Source organism: Pelobates fuscus, chromosome 12, assembly GCF_036172605.1.
Source record: "Pelobates fuscus isolate aPelFus1 chromosome 12, aPelFus1.pri, whole genome shotgun sequence".
In the NCBI taxonomy this organism is placed as follows: Eukaryota; Metazoa; Chordata; class Amphibia; order Anura; family Pelobatidae; genus Pelobates; species Pelobates fuscus.
The window spans coordinates 42,197,622-42,218,277 of NC_086328.1; positions in this window are offsets into that span (position 1 = coordinate 42,197,622).

The window sequence follows — 20,656 nt, forward strand, 5'->3', positions numbered from 1 at the left end:
GATCACCAGGGATGACCAGCAGCATGCTCCCTCTTCCCCCTGCAAAGAAAGGTAATAAGGGGAAAGGGGAGTAAATGTGGTGGTTTTTTTTTATTTTATTTAAATAATGAAACAATCAAAATGAATAAACTATATTATATTACATAAACTATAACCCACCACTTAATCACTACACCCTATATACACACTGCACCTACACACACTATACACCTTATATACACCCCCTACACACTATACCCCTGTACATAACACTACACCTCCTGCACCTACACATTTTACCCCTATACATAACACTACACCCCCTGCACCTACACACACTATATACACACTACACCTCCTGCACCTACACACACTATATACACACTACACCTCCTGCACCTACACACTATACCCCCTATACATAACACTACACCCCCTGCACCTACACACACTATATACACACTACACTTCCTGCACCTACACACTATACCCCCTATACATAACACTACACCCCCTGCACCTACACACACTATATACACACTACAAACTATACCCCCTATATACACACTACACCCTCTGCACTCACACACTCTATACCCCTATACACTGCACTCAACTACACAAACTCTATACTCCCTATAAACACACGTATTACACTGCATACACACACACAAAAGCACTACACACTCTATACCTCTATAAACACCTCACCACTGCATTCATACTATGCCGATACACACCTCCTGTGCACCCACTGTACCCCTATGCACACACAACTCCCCTAAATACACACTACACCCACATATATTATACAGCCCAAAAACACACCTATACACTACAGCCCCCAGCTACATATTATACACCACAAACAGACCCCTTTACACTATACAGCATTACACACATGCAATCACATAAAAAACATCCAAACACATATAACACCGCAGGGAGCATTCCCACACGTGCAAAACACACGTTAACAATCCTTTTCCACTAATGGGGACACCAGAGACAAGTCACTAGGACTTTTTCTCTATCAGACAGCACTGAATGCTCTGGTGGGGTATCACACTAACATAACAATTGGGAGGGCGGGGGGGTGCTTGTCAATGGTGGTGATATAATGTGCCACATTTCTGGCCCACCCTTCCTAGTGGGCTGCTCTGCCTGGGCTTACTTTTTGTCCCAGTCCAGCCCTGTTCACCGGCCCACAGGTAGGAGAGGACCCGGGGAGCTCTAGCCAGCAGTTCCGCTGGGTTTCTCTTGCGAGGTCGGAGCATTGCCACGGCCACGCTCAGATCTCGTGAGAGTGAACTCTAGCTCTGCAGGCTAGAGTTCACTCACTAGGACCACACGCACTAACAGCACCCTCACACACACACAGCAGTATTCGTATGTGTATATATATATATATACACACACATATATATACGGCGTGTGTGTTTTTGCTTTATGGTGCACACCCTAATGCAATAGGCTGCGCACGCCTATGTATTTATTTATTCTTTTGATTTAAAGAAAAACAAGATTGATATTTAATTGTATTTTATGCTAGACAAATCAACTAAGATTACATGTCTGATCTGATTGCAGTCAGATTGCAGTCAGTACACTACAGTATCATTGCTCTAATATCCTTACTACCACTACTTTAAGTAAGCTTTCTATTTTAAAATAGTGGACTTTGATCCTTCTGCCATTGGAATAGACTAAAGTCTCTACCTGAGTAAGCAAAGTCATTATGTGCAGGAGATGTGTACTTTAAATAGTAGAATAAATAATATATTTACAATTTTGTTATATATTCTTTTTAATTATTTTATACATATTTTTTTGCATATCATTCAGTGAAGCAGAGGATGTATAACAACCTGTTGCCCTTGTGTTATAATTCTTGATAACATATTTTCTAGGGGGGAGTATAATTTTAAACTCTGTTAATGTAAAAATATTAGCTAGTAAGCATATATTATATAAACAATATGTTGCAGTGTACTGCGCTGCACTGCAATGAATGTTTTTTTTAAGCCACATCTTTTTCTTTATGGCTTTGTGTAATAAATGTATTTATAATTTGGAATATAAAACAAAACTTCTCAATTCCTTGGAATGGAAGCATTGATTATCTGTCTCTACCTTGCTGGGCGCCCATTGTAACTGCTACTCCGTGACCTTGGCTGGAAAGTTCAGACTCCAAATAGTATGCAGTTATAATTCCTGATTTTATTAAAGGACACGGAGGCTGATATTATGCTTATCTCTTTCTTTATTATACCTCAGCAGCAAAGAGAAGGTATAAACATTCATAGAAAAAACACAGACGGAGACCAGAACCCCCGCACCTTTCTTCCCGGTCAGGGGCAGATCGTGGCAGCCCAGAGGACACAGGGGTTCCACATACGGCCGACGACCTTATGGTAAGTGCTTTCCCCCTTCCCCTCTCTCGTACCTCACACGTGGGGGGCAGACTTTCCAAATTTATCGGGGCATGGCACAGACTCACGTCCGATGCCTGGATTCTCAACACGGTAGCGGGGTACCACATAGAATTCGTAAAGGGCCCAACCCAATCCGCAATGCCAAGGCGGATGGTGTTCACCCCACGGGACAGAGAACTTGTGTCGAAGGAAATCAGAGCACTGGAGGAGAAGGGAGCGATCTATCAGGTCGCACCTCACTCCCCAGGCTTCCTGAGCAACCTGTTCCTGGTCCCCAAGATCTTCTCAGGCTGGGGGATTGGATGGTCAAGCTAGACCTCCAAGATGCATATCTCACCATCCCCATTGCGAAGGAATGTCAGCATCTCCTTCAATTCCATTGGGACACTCAGACGTGGAGGTTCCAGTGCCTACCGTTTGGCCTATCATCAGCACCATGGTGCTTTACAAAACTGTTAAAACCAGTGGTTGCGCTGCTACGCAGCAGAGTGGTTCGCATGATCATATATCTGGACGATATGCTGATCATGGCACAAGACACCCTACTACTACAACAACACTTATATTGGGCAATAACACTTCTACAAAACCTGGGATTTCTAATCAACTGGGAGAAGTCGGTACTAGTCCCCTCCCAGTCCTTAGGATTCCTAGGATTCGAGATAGGGGCGGTCTTAGGGACCCTAAGCCTACCACCCTCAAAGATAAAAATCATCAAGAAGGAGATCCGCAGAACATTGGCTCGCCCAATACTCACGGTCAGACAACTAGCCAGAATAATTGGACTCCTTTCCACTTCCATACAAGTGATCTTCCCGGGACCCTTGCACTACAGGGCCCTACAGAGACTAAAAGCCGCACAACTACGCTCAGGACACTCCTACTCAGATTCTGTGCCACTCGATCACACAGCCAAGGAGGAGCTCAAGTGGTGGCTACAGCACATGGAAGCGTGGAACGGCAGAGCAATCTTCGGCAACAACCCGGATTGCGTAATAGAATCAGATGCCAGCACACGGGGCTGGGGAGCGCGCTGTGGACATACCTCCACAGGCGGAAAATGGTCCCAATCGGAGAGGACACTACATATCAACAGCCTGGAATTAATGGCGGGATCGTTCGCGCTAAAGAGCCTGCTGGGCCCCGCGACGCATTGCTCCATCATCTTGAGGATGGACAACGTATCAGCCGTACAGTACATCAACCGCCTCGGCGGCACCAAGTCCAAAATCCTGGCAGACTTAGCCACAGAATTTTGGCAGTTTTGCTTAGAACGCAACATAACAGTACGGGCCGAATACATCCCGGGACTTTCAAATACCGTAGCGGATTGGAACTCCAGACACCTACGGGATACCAGCGATTGGCGCCTGAACCGAGAGACGTTCCTACGATTGCAAACACTATGGGGTCCGATGTATATAGACCTGTTTGCGTCGCGGTTGAATGCACAACTCCCAGAGTTCTTCAGCTGGAGACCGGACCCAGACGCATTAGCTACGGACGCGTTCCTACAACCATGGCCGAACAAACGATTATACGCGTTCCCTCCGTTCGCTCTGCTGGCACGAACACTAGTACACCTCGACCGTGCACGGACGTCCCTAGTCCTCATAACCCCATTCTGGACTGCACAGCCTTGGTTCCCTTCACTCATGGAGATGTCCATAGATCTTCCCAGAATGCTACCCGAGAACCCACGTCTCCTTTCAGACCCAGATGGGAACCCACACCCTCTGATGACGCAGGGACAACTCAAATTGTTAGCATGGCTTCTTTCCGGGGACCCTGGGTCGTGCCAAACGTTCCGCAAACAACTCTCGAACTTCTGGCGGGAGCCTGGGCTCCTGGAACACGGAGATCCTACTCTAAAGCTTGGAACATCTGGAGTGGTTGGTGCATGGAACAACACGTGGATCCCGTATGTGCCTCTGTAAACCACCTGTTACGTTTTATTACACACCTATACGACCAAGGATTAGCATACCGAACCATCAATGTATACAGGTCAGCAATATCCGCTGGACACAAGGGCATAGAAGGATTCCCAGCGGGTAAACATCTGTTGGTATGCAGACTCTTACGCGGAATTCGATTGGCAAGACCACCACGACCCCGATATAGTACAGTATGGGACGTGAATTTGGTCTTAAACCTTTTGGAACAATGGCCACAGAACTCTGACCTCACGATGAAACAACTATCAGCAAAACTGGCCATGCTCTTATGCCTAATATCCTGCAAAAGAGTCTCGGATGTCAGGGCATTGGACGTCGACGCACGCACGTTCACTCCAACGGGAGTAACGTTTAACATTTCCAGACGTACTAAATCAGCGACATCATCAGTATCATATCCAGCATTCCCCCACAACAAAAAACTGTGCCCAATAGCCTGCCTCAAAGAATATGAGACACGGACACAGGCATTTCGAAACCCTGGACATCATGAATTATTTCTGGCCATCAACTCACCACATCAGCCAGTATCTTCAATAACGATAGCCCGATGGGTGAAGTGGATAATGACCTCTGCAAACATAGATACCTCAGTATATGGAGCGCACTCCACTAGAGGAGCTATGGCATCTAAAGTATTCAACTTGGGATGCAGGCTGGAAGACCTGTTACGGACAGCAGATTGGTCTCGAGAATCCACCTTTAAGGAATATTATTTTCACCCTACAGACCACGTATCATCAACAGTCATTGCACAGCTTTGAACTAGCATAATATGAGCCTCCGTGTCCTTTAATAAAATTACCAGATTTTACTAATTACATGACGTAAAGTCATGATTTTATAAAGGACACGGAGGCGAATATTGGCCCACCCGGTAAGTATATCAAGCCTATATCGGCTAAAGAAGAGTGAAATTCCCACCCAATAAACAATAGAATAAGGGTCATTGTGGTGTCTTCTTTTGTCTAGACTTAATTCATTTATATAGAACAACAGTTTCTTATATACTTGTGAGTCTGTAGTATCTAATACATATAGTAAGATTTAGTCACTACCATTGTGACAAACAGTTCCTAAGATCACATTTTACCACTTTCTCTATCCCATTACAGCTTAATTCACAATAAGCTTCACCATGGATGACCAGTTGTCACCACAGTTCACACAGACAAGTTCCTACAAGTTCGGGATATAGGAAAGTTCGACACAACGGATAAAGTGTTCCAGTGTCTTCTCAAGTTATAAAGATACAGCTTCGGCATGACCAAAGAAAGAGGGAAAGGAAAGGTCACATGAGTAGTTATAGATAGGACTGTTCCTATTGGTTAAGGGTATAATGTTGTGTTAACCCTTGGAGAACCTGTTAAAACTTTTTTCTATGAATGTTTATACCTTCTCTTTGCTGCTGAGGTATAATAAAGAAAGAGATAAGCATAATATTCGCCTCCGTGTCCTTTATAAAATCATGACTTTACGTCATGTAATTAGTAAAATCTGGTAATTTTTAATTAATAGCAAGTGTAACTGACAATATTGAAAGTATCACTGTTTTATAAAACTTTTCATATATAGTGGATATTACAATCCAGAAAGCAGTAATGCAATAATTACAATCATGTCTGTCTGTTGCATTTGGGGTAATTATCCCTTCTGTGGCATGAGTGTTTTCATGAAGCCGTAATGCAATTTCTTTGCATTCTTGGAATTAGAATCTACTAGCAATATAATACCAAGTGTTGCTTTCATTGCTTGTCATCACTTTTCTCATGACAACTATATCTTGCATTAATCTCTTTTCTGCGCATGCAAACTATGCAGCTACAGAGAGAACATGATCCCCCTGCCTACAACCCACTGTCCTGGAACTAATGGACCATGCTGTGCTGGTGTATTAGACATATTAGTGACCTTACCAAATATGTATATATGTCTCTCATTATATCACTTAAAATCCACAATTTCATCATTGTATGCTAATTAAACTGTACCTAGCACCTGAACATAAGTTCACATAAAGTCATCTCTCCATGATGAAGATCTCTCTCTGTGTCTGGGTTACAAATAGCTCATTAAATTATTGATATTTCAAGACTTGTGCCATGACAAAGTATTGTGTCTTCTCTGACGTATAAGAGGTTACCTGGGTATATATATATATATATATTATTTAATAGTTAAAACTTCCAAAGCACAAGCCCCATGTTGGGCACCAATTGTAACCACAGCCAGTTTTCCTGTTTACCACTATAACGTCTTACCATACAGATATTATATGCCATATATTATAGCCATAATATTATATAGTTAGTAAGAGTTCCTCTATTTAAAATATATACATAATTAAGAATACAATATAAAATTGGGATTATCTTATAAGCAACAATGTTTTGTCTTTTAAATGTTTTATCAAATAAATATATAAATATAGACATATAAAATCCATTCAGTAAAAAACAAAGAAAAAATTTACCTGTGCTCTTTCCCAAATCCCTATGTATATTTAAACAAATGGAGGTTTTTAGTTACCTCCAATGGCCATGAGATGGTATGCCCACCTGCCACGTCAAGACAGACCTCTTAGGTGGCTCCTAACTCTAACCATTCACCTTGCTTCCTTGAGCGTCTGGCAAAGATATCTTTTAAACTTATTTTAAAACATATTTTAATCTATTCATAAACAGTGCTATACATAGGACACAAGGTCACACATTTAGGCTGGAAGAAAGGAGATTCTTTCTAAGGCAAAGAAAAGTTTTTTTTTACTGTAAGAGCAATAAGGATGTGGTATTCTCTGCCTGAAGACGGGGTTTTATCAGAGTGCATACAGATGATTAAACTGCAATTGGATAAATCCTTGCAAAAACATACAGGGATATCATTTTTTATTAGTGGGGTAATAGCTGCTTGATCCAAGGAGACATCTGGCTGCTATTTTGGGATCAAGAAAAAATTTGGTCCAAGTTTGTTGCAAAATTGGAAGTGTTTCCGACTAGGTTTTTTTTGCCTTCTTTTGGATCAACAGCAAAAACATATGTGAGGAAGGCTGAACTTGATGGACGCAAGTCTCTTTTCAGCTGTGTAACTATGTAACTATGTAAGCCCTTATGTACAATTACTACTCCTTAGTTTCCGTAGTTCATGAACATGAATAATACAAGAAACAATTCTCAAATGATTAAAGGTAAAAGCTAAATTGTAGAAGGCTTATAGAATACAAAATCTGTCGAATGGCATTTAACTGAATACACATGAAAGTTCTTTCATTTGTTTGAGCAAATTGAAACTAACCTGTATGGTATTAATAACATGAAAGCTTAGCCGTACGCATGAATACAGGGAGCCTACCCCAGTGGAAAGTCCCACATAGTGGGAAAAGCGCGAACACATCTATTCCAGCCTGTTACCTGAAGCGGAGCTCTGTTTGACGGAATTAGGAGAAAAACCAAGTGAACGGGAAAGTGAGGAAACCCGGAGGTGAGCTAAATCGGAGGGTGACTCAAACAGAAGTGCAGTAATCCAAGGAAATGGATAAACTGAATGGCATGGCAAAGGTAAGCTGGAGGTGTGTTTTTTTATAGGGACGCTAATTCCTCCCACAAATACAGTTATTTAAACATTTCAGGATGATTCAGAAGGCTTTCAGGGATTATGCAATGAGTGCAGTGCAAATAAAAGTGTGGCACAAATGCTTCAATGATGGTCGAGAATCTGTTGAAAGATTTGGCACCCTGTGATTTGAAATGGAAGCGATTTCAGACCGCCGCTGATATTCAGGTAAATACGACGAGGCAACTGATGATGATTTCAACAAAGGATTTTACTGAGTGTTTTGAACAGTGGAAGAGATGCTGGGAGCTTTGATGGTTCACAGTCTTTTTTAGAATAATACCATAAACATTATATGTAATAGAAAAAATATATATAGAACATATGGGCTCTACCACCACCATATTCCCTGCTCTAACAGTTTTGGTAGTAGCAGTGGAGAAGGTACCACTGGTGGTTACTGGTTGTGCAGAATATTTTTCTTTCTGCTTCTTTCCCCAATAATACAATCTTGTTGTGTATTTGTAGGTGTTGTTTCATACCAGCACTTCAATCTCCCCCTATTCACTTCCTTGCTACACAATACTTTCTGCAGTTGACTGATGGTTATGGTAATTGAAAGGTTCCTGGTTGATGTTGATGGTGGAGGTATCGGTATTGGTGCTGCAAGTGCTGGTTGTGGTTCTATAGCAGATACAAATGGATTTGGAGAAATTGATCACCTGGATCCTGTCTGGTGCGGTAGATCCTGCTTCTATTGGTTTCATGCTGAGTGCCTGTTCCTGTCATGCGATGATTAGTGCTTCAGTGCTGTCTTTCAGTCCTGCATTTTCCTACCACTGATAGGATGTTGTAATGTGAACCAGGCATTACTCACAACCAATGAAGAGGTTTGTCTTGCCATGGAAATTCCTCCTTTTATGCAACCTGAGGTAGTCAATTAAGGTTGTGGTTAACCGCAAACCGCAACCTCCCGGTGGTCGTCCGTTCGGTTGTTTCCGAGGTCAACAGGGTTAAGTGGCGGCACACGCCAGGGGCCAGGTGGTCCAAGTTCGTATGCACGAATTTGTAATCCAAGGGGTTCATGTAAATGGGTATAAGTAATAGAAATACCGAAGGAACCGTCTTCGGTACTTTAACATAGGGTAATCCAATATGAGTCTGTGGAGTGTCCGTAACACTTACTCTTGACCTTCAGCTTAATGTTGTCCATGTAGAGCTCCACTCTTGAACACAGTGGTAGCTCCACTCTTGAACCTGTATTCATATTCGCTCTTCATGATGATCTGAAGAGTGAATATGACTACAATACAATCACCTTGGTACCTGCCACATTTGATGTCCACTAGTGTTATTGCCCTGGAATTGGCAACTAGGGTTGTTTTCCACTTGCCCATCAAGTTCAGAATGAGGGCTCTTAAGGTCTTGCTGGCTTTAACCAAGCATTCCTGTATCTATGTGTGTGGCACTGTGTCATAGGTTTTCTTGTAGTCAATTCAAACTGTGCAGATATCTGTCTAACATTGTCTATTTTAACATTGTCAAGAGACAGCTATTGTCACAACTGGAAAATATATGTCTAAATTCATAAATTCATAAACTGAATTTCCACAGTTGCTCAGTTAATATGTACAATTTCTGAATTTTAAAGAATAGGTTTATTATTTTTATTGTAAAATATGGTGAATCCCATATTAGATGTAAAATAACTAGAAGGTATGTGTTGTCACAACTGAAAGAGAAAGTAATATATATATATATATATATATATATATATATATATATATATATATATATATATATTTATAAAACAGAATGTGAACTATAAAATGTAGAAATGATGAACATTAATAGAATTTCTTTGTGGACCTGGGACAGAAATAAATATATCATACAACATCAATATAAGATAATTGGTTTTTAAATCAGTACTATGTCATTCAATTACCTTGAAGAATGCATCATGATTTGTTTTTAAAATTATATTTCAACAAAATTGTGGCACACTAAATAGTTCTACTAAGGAGCATTGAGCAGCATTCTGTATCTCTCGTTTCTTTTTTATAATTGCAATTTGTATTCATAAATGAAAAGGACTCAAACATGTATAGAATATTTGAAAAGCGGTGTTCTGCTAGCCATGAGTGGACAAGTGTATTCCAATGTTATTTTGTACATGTTTAATTTAAGTGAATCAATCTTCTAAATTAATATGTCTCAGAGATCATAGTGAGCATTTGGTAAGGCATCCTTCATGTAAATGTTAATAGTAAATAGTACTTGATGAATTATTTTGCTATAAGTACTTCATTGGTTTAACAATTCAACCTGTTCCATGGAAAGACTCCAAGCACAATAACCACTGCAGCATGCTGAATGCCCTGGTGCTCCCCAATGTTTCCTCAGCTTGAATAAGATAGATAGATAGATAGATAGATAGATAGATGTGCAGTCTATTAATGGGTAGAATGTCATCCAGCCATTCCCAAGTAGATGTCCCAGCAGGGTCATGAGACCAGAAAACAAATAGCAATATAAAATAGGTCACAGTACAGATTTACTTGCTTAATGCAGTTGTGATCTTCTCCTGTGAACTAAATACCTTTTGTGTCACTATACCCCCCTCCCTCTAGCTCATTGAGCAGGGCCCTCGATCCTTCTGTTCCTGTGTGTCCAACTTGTCTGGTTACAAACACGTTTCTGTTAGTCCACCCATTGTGCAGTGCTACGAAACTTGTTGGCGCTTTATAAATAATAATAATAATAATAATAATAATAATAATAAAAAATTCTAGTACAGTGAGGAGATATCTTGTTTTATGAAACCAGAGAAGATAGACCTGCTCCTAGCATGAATAATATATTAAGATATGGATAAAGATACAGAATAGGTGTGGCTAGAAACAATGGCACTATTAATACAAAGTGAAAATATTTGCTTTAGCTGCTATGTGCACTTAGTGGGTACTCCAAAAAAACACTATATTGTAACAAACCAAAAGAAAAACAAAATACCATGCAGCAAGTTAGTATAAAGTGTGGAGTATTGATCATTATTTAATGTGTAGTTTGCAATATATATGTGTATTATATGGTATGGTGCATATATATATATATATATCTAATATGAATGTACATTTAGCTGTATACAATAGGTGTATTTTCATATTGCAGGCCCTTTTGCTTAGATAAAGTTAACATTTCAATGACATCCCACAAGGTTAAAATTAAATTAGAACAAACACATGTGTTGTCAGTCAAATGTATACAAAACTCGTTGTAAGCTAATTACAGGCAAGAGCCTTCTAGAGAATATTCCAAAAACACATGTGCTGTCAGTTAAATGTATACAAAAACACTTCGTAAGCTAACTACAGGCAAAGCCATTTAAGGAATATCCCAAACTTAGATATGCAATACATTACATCATGTAACAAGTTAGAAAACCTTTTTTGGGAAAATCACACAGGTGGGGGCTGCTTTATGGAGGACAAAATGGCTATTTAACTGAAGGAGAAAGGATAGGATGTTGTCATTCAACCATTATTCCATTCTCACTTGCACGCAGAGCATCATACACAAGGACATATGCTGTGATCACTAATACTTTGGTAAGATTGATTATTTACTGACTATTTTTGCATTCTGTTACATTCATCCAATACACTTTTATCTTATATTTATTTGAGTCATTGTTTCATTTATTACAATATTATTACAGTGCCTTTTGGGTCTTCAGACACTGAATCATTCTAGTGGTAATTATCATCTAGAATGGTTAAAGAAAACAGTATTTATAAGTAATTTGGAAACGGAAGGGTCTACTCCGTATACAGCTATAGATTGCATAAAGACACGCTAAGCTTAGAATGACCCGGAGTGACCTTTTGTCGGTAAAGGTCCACATCATACCTGAAGCGAGCCATAACTATCAAAATTGAAGTATCACCGAAACCGACATAAAGAACTTCCTTACTACTTGGTAAAAGTGCAGCGCTAAGTGTAATGGTGGTATAATACAGTACAAAATTGTACACTTACCCCTTACAATACACACAGGGTATACATGTAATTGCACAGTAATGGATGGTACTTTAAAGTTAGTGAGTAGAAGGAAAAACTCACATTTTATAAGGATATAGACTCTAAACACAATCACCTCTGTGCCTTTAAGTTAGGCAGCAACACCTGAGGATTAGGGCTGGTTCCTTCTTTCCCTCTATAGGTAGATATATCTCCAAGAAAACACAAAGAGCAGAGAGAGACCTTTCTGGTGCAGATTATCTTAAGGCAAATAGTGCACTGTGTACATACAAAGTCAGTGCTCACCTTTCAAGGAGCCTTTTGGTGACTGGCTCCAAGTATTATTGGCATATGTGTCAATTGAGAAGGGACGCTTCCCTCAACCGGATTCCCAATACAAGGTAAAGATGGATATGAGCAATATAAAACTAATTTATTGGTACAAAGAAAAAAATGAATATATAAAAATGATATAACAAATAAATAATCTTTCCTCTCTCTCCTTCTTCTACCAAGACGCGTTTCGCCTGCTTTTTTGGTTTCCTCAGTTGGTATATATACAGCACTTTACTCTCTCCTCCAACTCTGCTTCACTCCCACCTTATTTGATTGGTATTTCCTGTCCTGTTTTTCATAACCCACCTTCTATAGACTGTAAGTTTATTTGAGCAAGGTCCTCTTCAACCTATCATTCCTGTAAGTTTTATTGTAATTGTCCTATTTATAGTTAAATCACCCCCCCCCCTCCTAATATTGTAAAGTGCTTAAGAATCTGTAGGCGCTTTATAAATGGCAATAATAATATGTATATAGATTTTGTTTATTTTTAATAAGTAAAACACCTGTTATTATGTTAATGCAACAGTTCTACAGAATGTTGATTTCTTGTGGTTATCAATAACAAGTATTACTCACCATATTACTCTGTCCTATGATCACTATGTTTACTAGACCTGTGCAGGGCAAACAAGTCCAGTTAGTTTGAATCTATTTGTCCTAATACCATTTTTGGATTAGATGAAACTATTTTCTCCCATGTGGCATTTTGGTTGGTCAAAATTTCGTCTAATGCATTCTCGACAAACTTATTCAGGCAAACCAAAACCCTTCAGCAGTATGAGGGGTAATGATGTGACAGCAAGCTAGTGCCTGCTAGCCAGCCGCTACTAATAATGTTAAAATAAATACATAAAACCTATGGGGTCAATATATGGTGGATTCAAAACCTTGAAAACACTGTCATGGATTGACAACCTTGAAAAGGACTTACTGCTCACTGAGCAGAGTTTACTGGAGGTAGCTTGTGGAATGGGAGGAGATGATCCAGACAGGTAGATGGGTGACATGGTGGGAGAGGGAAGAGGAAGAGCTTGCCCTGTCTTGGTTTTAGATGACACAGCAGATTTGCCTGATTCAGTGAAGATGTAGGAAGTATCACCATCTCAGGAATGGCTGTGCTGGAGGAAGCTGTTCCATAAGTAAAATGGGTGGTTGGGATCCAGAATGGAGGAAAGCCTAGGGAGGTTGTGGTAGTGGGGGGTTCTGTTTTTAAAAGTAAGATAGTGTAATCTGTTTCTTTAGTCACCTCAATTGGCACAATATGTGGTCTCCCAAGTGCTTGGGCCCAGCATGTTGCTGACAGAGTGGATATTGGGAAAAGCTGGAGATGACCCATCTGCCATCAACCATATTGACGCCAATGGCAAAGTTATAAGAAGTTGGAGGGCCCTAAAAAATTATTTCAGGGAATTAAGATGCAAACTTAAGAAGAGAATCTCCAATGTGATATTTTCTGAGATACTACATGCATTACACATTACAGTAGAAAGGCAGTGGGTTGTTAGGGAGATCAATACATTGTTGAAGTCTTAGTATCGGAAATAGGGTATTCTAGGGCATTGGACTTATTTTGCACTTGTGCACAATATTTACTGTGATGGATTGCACCTGAATGGAGAGGGTCTATAGAGATGCAAGAGAGGCTGGCTAGAAGATTGGAGGTGGCTTTAAACTATGAGTATGAGGGGAGAGGGACAAAAAAATAATGTATGTAATTGGCACAGGATAAATAGAAGGTCTTTGAACAAACTCTACAAAAGTGCCTTTTTCAATACATGCCATTGGGAAACAAATATGAAAGAGGCAAACAAAGCAAACTAAAAGCAATGTGACTTAGCAAAAAGGTCAGTAATGTGATAAGTTATAAGAAAAAGGTATTCAAAACATGGGTCAGTAGCATTCTATAACAAATATAAGCATGCCAATAGGGCTTGAAAAGTGGTGATTATATGGGCTGAGCTATAAAATGAAAAGCTCATAGCCATGGAGACCAGCTCCCAAAATGTTTTCTAAGGATAATAATGTCAAAACTGCTAAGAGTGATTGTTCATTGTGAGAGAGTGTTTGTTCATTGGAATCTGAGATGGGTGATGATCAAGGATGATTAGGACAAGGCAGCCATTCTAAATATTTCTTGTCAGTATATAGGGAAAATAAATCTTTTGCTTTAGATTTGCAAGTACATGTTTAAAAGGCCTTACATGAAATATGTTTTTTGTTAACATAAGATAAAGTGCTACAGCAATTAAATTAAGTTGAACCAGGTTGGAGAAAAGCAGATGTTGTGCCTATATTTAAAAAGGGTTCAGAAGCTCAGCCAGGAAACTACAAACTTGTGAGCCTAACATTTGTGGGAAATAATTTGAAGGATAATATTCTGAACAATATCATTAGCAGGAATCAACATGTTTTATGAAAGATAGGTCATGACAAGTTAACTTAATTGTGTTCTAAGAAGAAGTTAGTATAAATATAGGTCAGAGTGTTCCAGTATTTGTGATCTTTTCAAACTTTCTAAAGCATTTGATAAAGTACCACGCAAAAGGTTACTATTAAATCTGAAATTTGTTGGTTTAGATGAAATGTTCTGCCCTTGGATAGAACATTTGTTTTTTATTTTTATTTTTATTTTTTTATTTACAAACAAGACAAAAATACAGACAATATATGCATTAAGAGTGCAATAATGAAAATGACAACCAGAGTTGGTGTAAATGTTCCAGGAGCTGGTCCACCTAAGATGGCTATTGAGTTATAACGGCAATAAAATTATGTTGAAATTGATATTGCCAAAAACAAACTAAAACAAAATCAAGTATTTCAGGGAAAAAGTGCAGCGGAAGTGTGTGGTGTGTACACCTTTAAATCTGCTACAGGCAGAATAAGTGTAGTATACACTAAGTACTATACTTTATAAATAAAGATGTAAACCATATGTGATAGAGAAATAGTGTATGGAACTGTTCTCTGTAATGTGATAGAGTTAAGTCTCCTGACTTTATAGTGCAATGTAACCATGTATGGTGCGTACGTCTTTCAATCTGTTATGAACAGACTAAATGAAGTATACACCTAAATAATATACTTCATAGTAAAAGATTTAAACCATATATAGTGTAGGAATACAGTATTTGGAACTGCTTCCTATAGTGCAATAAAATCGGGTATCGTTTTAGAATTAATTAACTGGATTTTAAAAGATGATTTTAAATAACAAGAAGTTTATTGGTAAAAAATATATATATTAAAATATTAGAATATTGAAAATACAAGCCAGGAACGATGTGCAAGAATGTTACCAGCAGAGTAGTAGTCCTTATTTGGAATTTGCCACAGGGACCGGCTAGGATGGATGTGGATACTTTGTGTCACAGTTGGTTTCTCTAGCTGTCGACTGTCGGTGAGGTTGGCATGCGTCACAGACCTCACTCTGAGAGATGAACACCGTAAGCCGATCGGTCCCCAATTCGTGGGAGGTTTTTCGGTACAGGTAAGGTTCCTACTGCTGGGTCCACAGACTGCATCCGTATGCTGCTTGGCTGACTTCAATCTGACGTGTTTCGTGGGTGTCAGCCCCACTTCTTCAGACACATCCCTGTGTGTTGCAATAGGCATACCAGACAAAAATATATGCTTTAAGGTTTACTCGTAGGGTATAAAGGATCAAAATAGTGCGCATATATAAAGTAAAAATGACACACGTAAGTACAGCTGTCGGCGAATCACTGTTTCCATTGATCATATCTTTGTTAGTACTACAGCCGTACTCAAAAATACACACATTTAAAATGAATCGGATGTTTTTGGCAAGGAGACCGTCTCTAAGTAGCATACAGATCGGGGCATCGTAATTTGGGGCATCATAAAAAAAAAAATTCTCTTCTCCCTTCCTTTCTTCCTTCCTTTTCCTTTCCCTTCTTTTCTCTTTTTTTTCTTTTTTTTTCTTTTTATTCTCCTCTTTTTGTTAACCAGTTTCCTGACTTCTGAAATCTTTAAATCTTTAAATATTACCCTGATTTTGTTTAGTTAGCCATTGATTCCAATTTCTGTGATATAGGAATTGTTTCTGTCTAGCTAAGTAATATCCATTAAGCATTGGTGAGAGATCTGACTTATAACCCTAGACCATAGTATTACATCTTGACTTTTCCACTGCTTTGCTATTACAATCTTCATTGCTAGTAATATTTGTACTGTCAAGGTTTTGTTAGACAAATTAAGATTGTCCAAACCTAAGTGTAATAAGGCCGTTTCTGGTGAAATTTGAATTGTTGTTTCCATCAGTTCTGAAATTAAAGCAAATATTTTCCGCCAAGTACTCTTAATGTTATTACAAGACCACCACATATGAATTAGATTTCCTGGTTTATTATTACATTTGCAGCATATTGGATTTGTAGTAGCGTTTAATTTCTGTACTTTCACTGGATATAAGTGCCACCTATATAAAATTTTTAAATGTAGTTCCTGTAGTGAAAGACAGTGAGTAATCTTTCCTATTTGAATCCAACTATCCCACCATTGTTTCTTATCTATTTGAATTGAAATTTCCTTTCCCCATGCCTCTAGAGCTTTATATTTTATTGTAGGTAGGCTAAATTCTAACAAATCGTACGAAGCTCTTACGATTTTTTTATTCGAGTTGTTGCTTATAAATTTATCGAATTGATCTTTTTTTTTTCCAGGTTTCTGATCAAATTGGAACTTAAATAATATTTGATTCTAATTATGGAACCATTCTCATTCATAGTACTTCCATACTCTTGCTGAAGTTGCCTAAACGACTTGAGATTATTTTTAAGATATAGATCTTGAATTCTTAGATTTTTTTCTTGAAGGCTTACTGGCAGCAGGAAATCTATAATATTGTATTCTTGGATAGAACAGAGAGAAGTTGTAAATGGAACATTTTCAAATGGCTCAAAAATGGTAAGTGGAGTGAACGTCTCAGGGTTCTGTTCTGGGTCACCTTTTCTTTAATCTGTTTATTTTCTTTATGATCTTGAAGTGGGTATTGAAGACAATGAGTCTGTGCTTGTAGATAACACAAAACTAGATTATATAATACATACTAGATTACATATTACTTATTTTCAGTGTAATTTGGATAAAATGGGTGACTGGGCAGGCAAGCGGCAGATGAAATTCCATTTAGATTAATGCAAATGCACGCATTTTGGATTAAAGAACACACAAGGCACGTATACATTAAATGGGGTTGAGTTAGAGATAACATTAAATGCTGATAAGGTGCTTTCATGTATAAAAAGGGGTGCGTCTTTAAAAATCAATGCTTAGGCCCCACCTTGAATAGTGCTGCATATTTTAGGCACCAGTTTAAAAAAAGGATATTGCAGTACTATAAAAAAAAGTGCAGAGGTAAGACTACACAATTAATAAGAGATGGAAAAATGTATTATTAGAAAAGACTGAAAAAATACATTTGTTTTCTTTAGAAAAAAGGCACATCAGATGGGACATGATAACACTATACAATTATGTATAGGGTCAGCACAAACCACTATATGCTAACCTGTTCATTAGCAGGGATATACAACAGACAAGAGGTCACCAGTTAAGGTGTTTTTTGCTTGCAGAAGAGGAAAGGGTTCTACAATAAAATAAATAATGTTGTCTTATCAGATTCTATAAATATTTTTAAAAATATCTATTTTTTTTTTGGTATATACAGAATATCCAAGGATATAATTGATATGTTTATTAACAGGTTGTTGATCCAACAGTAAATCTATTTGCAATTATGGTGTCAAGAATGATTTTCTTTTAACTGGAAACAGCTAAAATTGATTACATTTGATGAACTTTAGTCTTTTTTTCTTCATTTTAGATTAATATGTAGCTATATTAGTAAAAGGAAAGCAAAAAAAAAAAAAAAAAACACCCTTAATTTTACCTCCACCCACAATACCAGGGAAAAGAGAGATTTGTGCTAGTGGTGCCATTGGGAAAATAGTTAGGATTTTAACTCAGAATCATGAAACAAACAGTTCATCTGTTTTGTTTTGTAATAAGTCTATTGGTTGTGTCAGTGTTCAGAACTGCAGATAAATCACAATTGCCAAAAACAAATGTACAAGTCTAATGTTTAATATATTTTGTACATAGAATGTTTATGGTTTATGTTTTTTGAAATATTTAACGTATGAAAATGAGTTGAGCAAAATACTTTTACGCTCCCATTTCGTAGAAAAAAAAGAAATGCTATTAAAAAAAGAGAAAATATTCTAACCTTCTAAAACTATAATAGCCAGTTATAATAGTTCTAATTAACAATTATATATAAAGAATAATGCACTTAATAATATGTTACATAGCACATAATTCTAGCTGTGTTATATGGTGAAATATATTATGGTTATAAGTATTTTTTACATCATCTATTTTTTAGTATATTATTTATTGTAAAGCTCTTTTTTAAAATGAGAAACAATATGATTAAACACATTTTAATTAAGAATTATGCTTAAAAAATTGTATATGGTATGGAAAATATTCAGAATCAGAAGAAATTGCACTATATTTCTGCATTAATTGCTATTACTTGGAAAAATGATTAGGTTCAGTGCATGTTATTTTTTCTTTTCATTTTTTTTGCCTGAGAAACAGATATTGCCTTCTACCCCATAAATGGTCATTTTAATTTTCTTGCATTGTCTGTAATAAAAATTGACGTTAAAAAGATGCCTGAGGCAGTGTAATGAGAAAATGAAATTAGTTTTTCAGTTGGCTGATCAAAAGCATTTTGCACATAATAAACAGATTATTTTACTATTTTGCGTATAACATTATAAATGATGGAAAAAAGGGCAACTGGAATATTTGTCAAAAATGCAACTAAAACATGATGATAAAGATTTTAGGCTGGATGTTACCTTAATTTCCTATCAGATGGATCATTATAAAATAGATTCTAATATACTTTCTACTTCAACACTTTTAGTTTTATTCAATAAATGTGACTTGAAATTTGAGAAAACAATTTGTGTCACATATGGTAACAAATATAAAAAGGCAACAGTTGAAAATGTGTTTTATTTTTTAGGCAAATTCTTATAAAGCAAACTATATTATTAGAATAATCAATGATGGGAGCAATATACTAATAATGATAAGATAAGAGATGCCTAGAACAATGGCCTTTAGATATTTCACACCCACGGCCTTCCTCCTTGCCATAGGAGACAAAACCCACTTGATTGAATCATATACGATAACAAGTCGGATGTAACCCACCGTTCCGACTGTGTCCATAAACAACAGGTTTAATTGTTGAGAGATTAACATGATGTTTTCAATACTGGAGGTCACACATAGGCTGTTTATGGACCGTATGCATGTGGATCCACCTCACCACCTCCACCCCCCTTCTTCTTTCTTTTTATTTCTTTCTTCCTTTGCCATACCCAGTTTCACCCCCTTGAATCTCATACCACCCTGTTACTAAGTTAAGAGTACATAAGAATTTCTTTTTTTTCTTCATTTACCTGTACACTACTAATAAATAGTGAGCTGTATAGAGGCCAAGATGAGCATAAGAGTACCACTGATTGATAATTGTTATACAATGTAAATCCTATGTGTCAACAATTGATCTACGTAACAGCGCCTTGCATGCTGCATTGTACAGTGTAATATGAACAAAAGCAAATCAAATTTATGACAAAAAAAGAATAATTAATAAGTACAGAACTATAAGCACCTTAAATGTGCACTCTGTACTTCATAATTGCCTAGACTATTTGCATAAGTTATTAATTTCTACTACAAGCCCTTATTTCCATACATATATCACAAAGGGGAGCATAGTACCTTTACGTGTATTTTATATGGATTGTGACTACAATGTAGTGCACTTATTGTAAAGCCATACATCTCCATAGTTTTCTTTTCTTTCAGTCTTCTTATGTGGTCATTTAATTAGGTGAGAATTGACAGAAGTTTTAACTAAGCTCAAAGTAAATTTCAAATTTAATTCCAAAATAGCCACATTCGAAAAATTCTGCAGGCTAACTATGCTTCCAGTTCAGATATGTTGGTCTTAAATGTGAAATTCCTTCAGAATTCCATTTAACTTGGAGACAAGTCTCACATTAGTGATGACTGTGTGTTTTGCTAGTTTTTTTTTTTATCAGTCTATCAACTGATAGCTTCATACATTTCTGATATTTTCTAATTTGATAGAAAAAATATATTAATCCATTCCTTTTTTATTTTTCAACATAACATTTATATAAGAGCATTTGACCAATAAATAAGTAGAGAGAGAATAGAGATCGTATGACGTGAATTTAGGGTATCAGGAACATTTGATCAATGAAATCAACACTTTTTTTCACAATAGTTTAAGGGCAA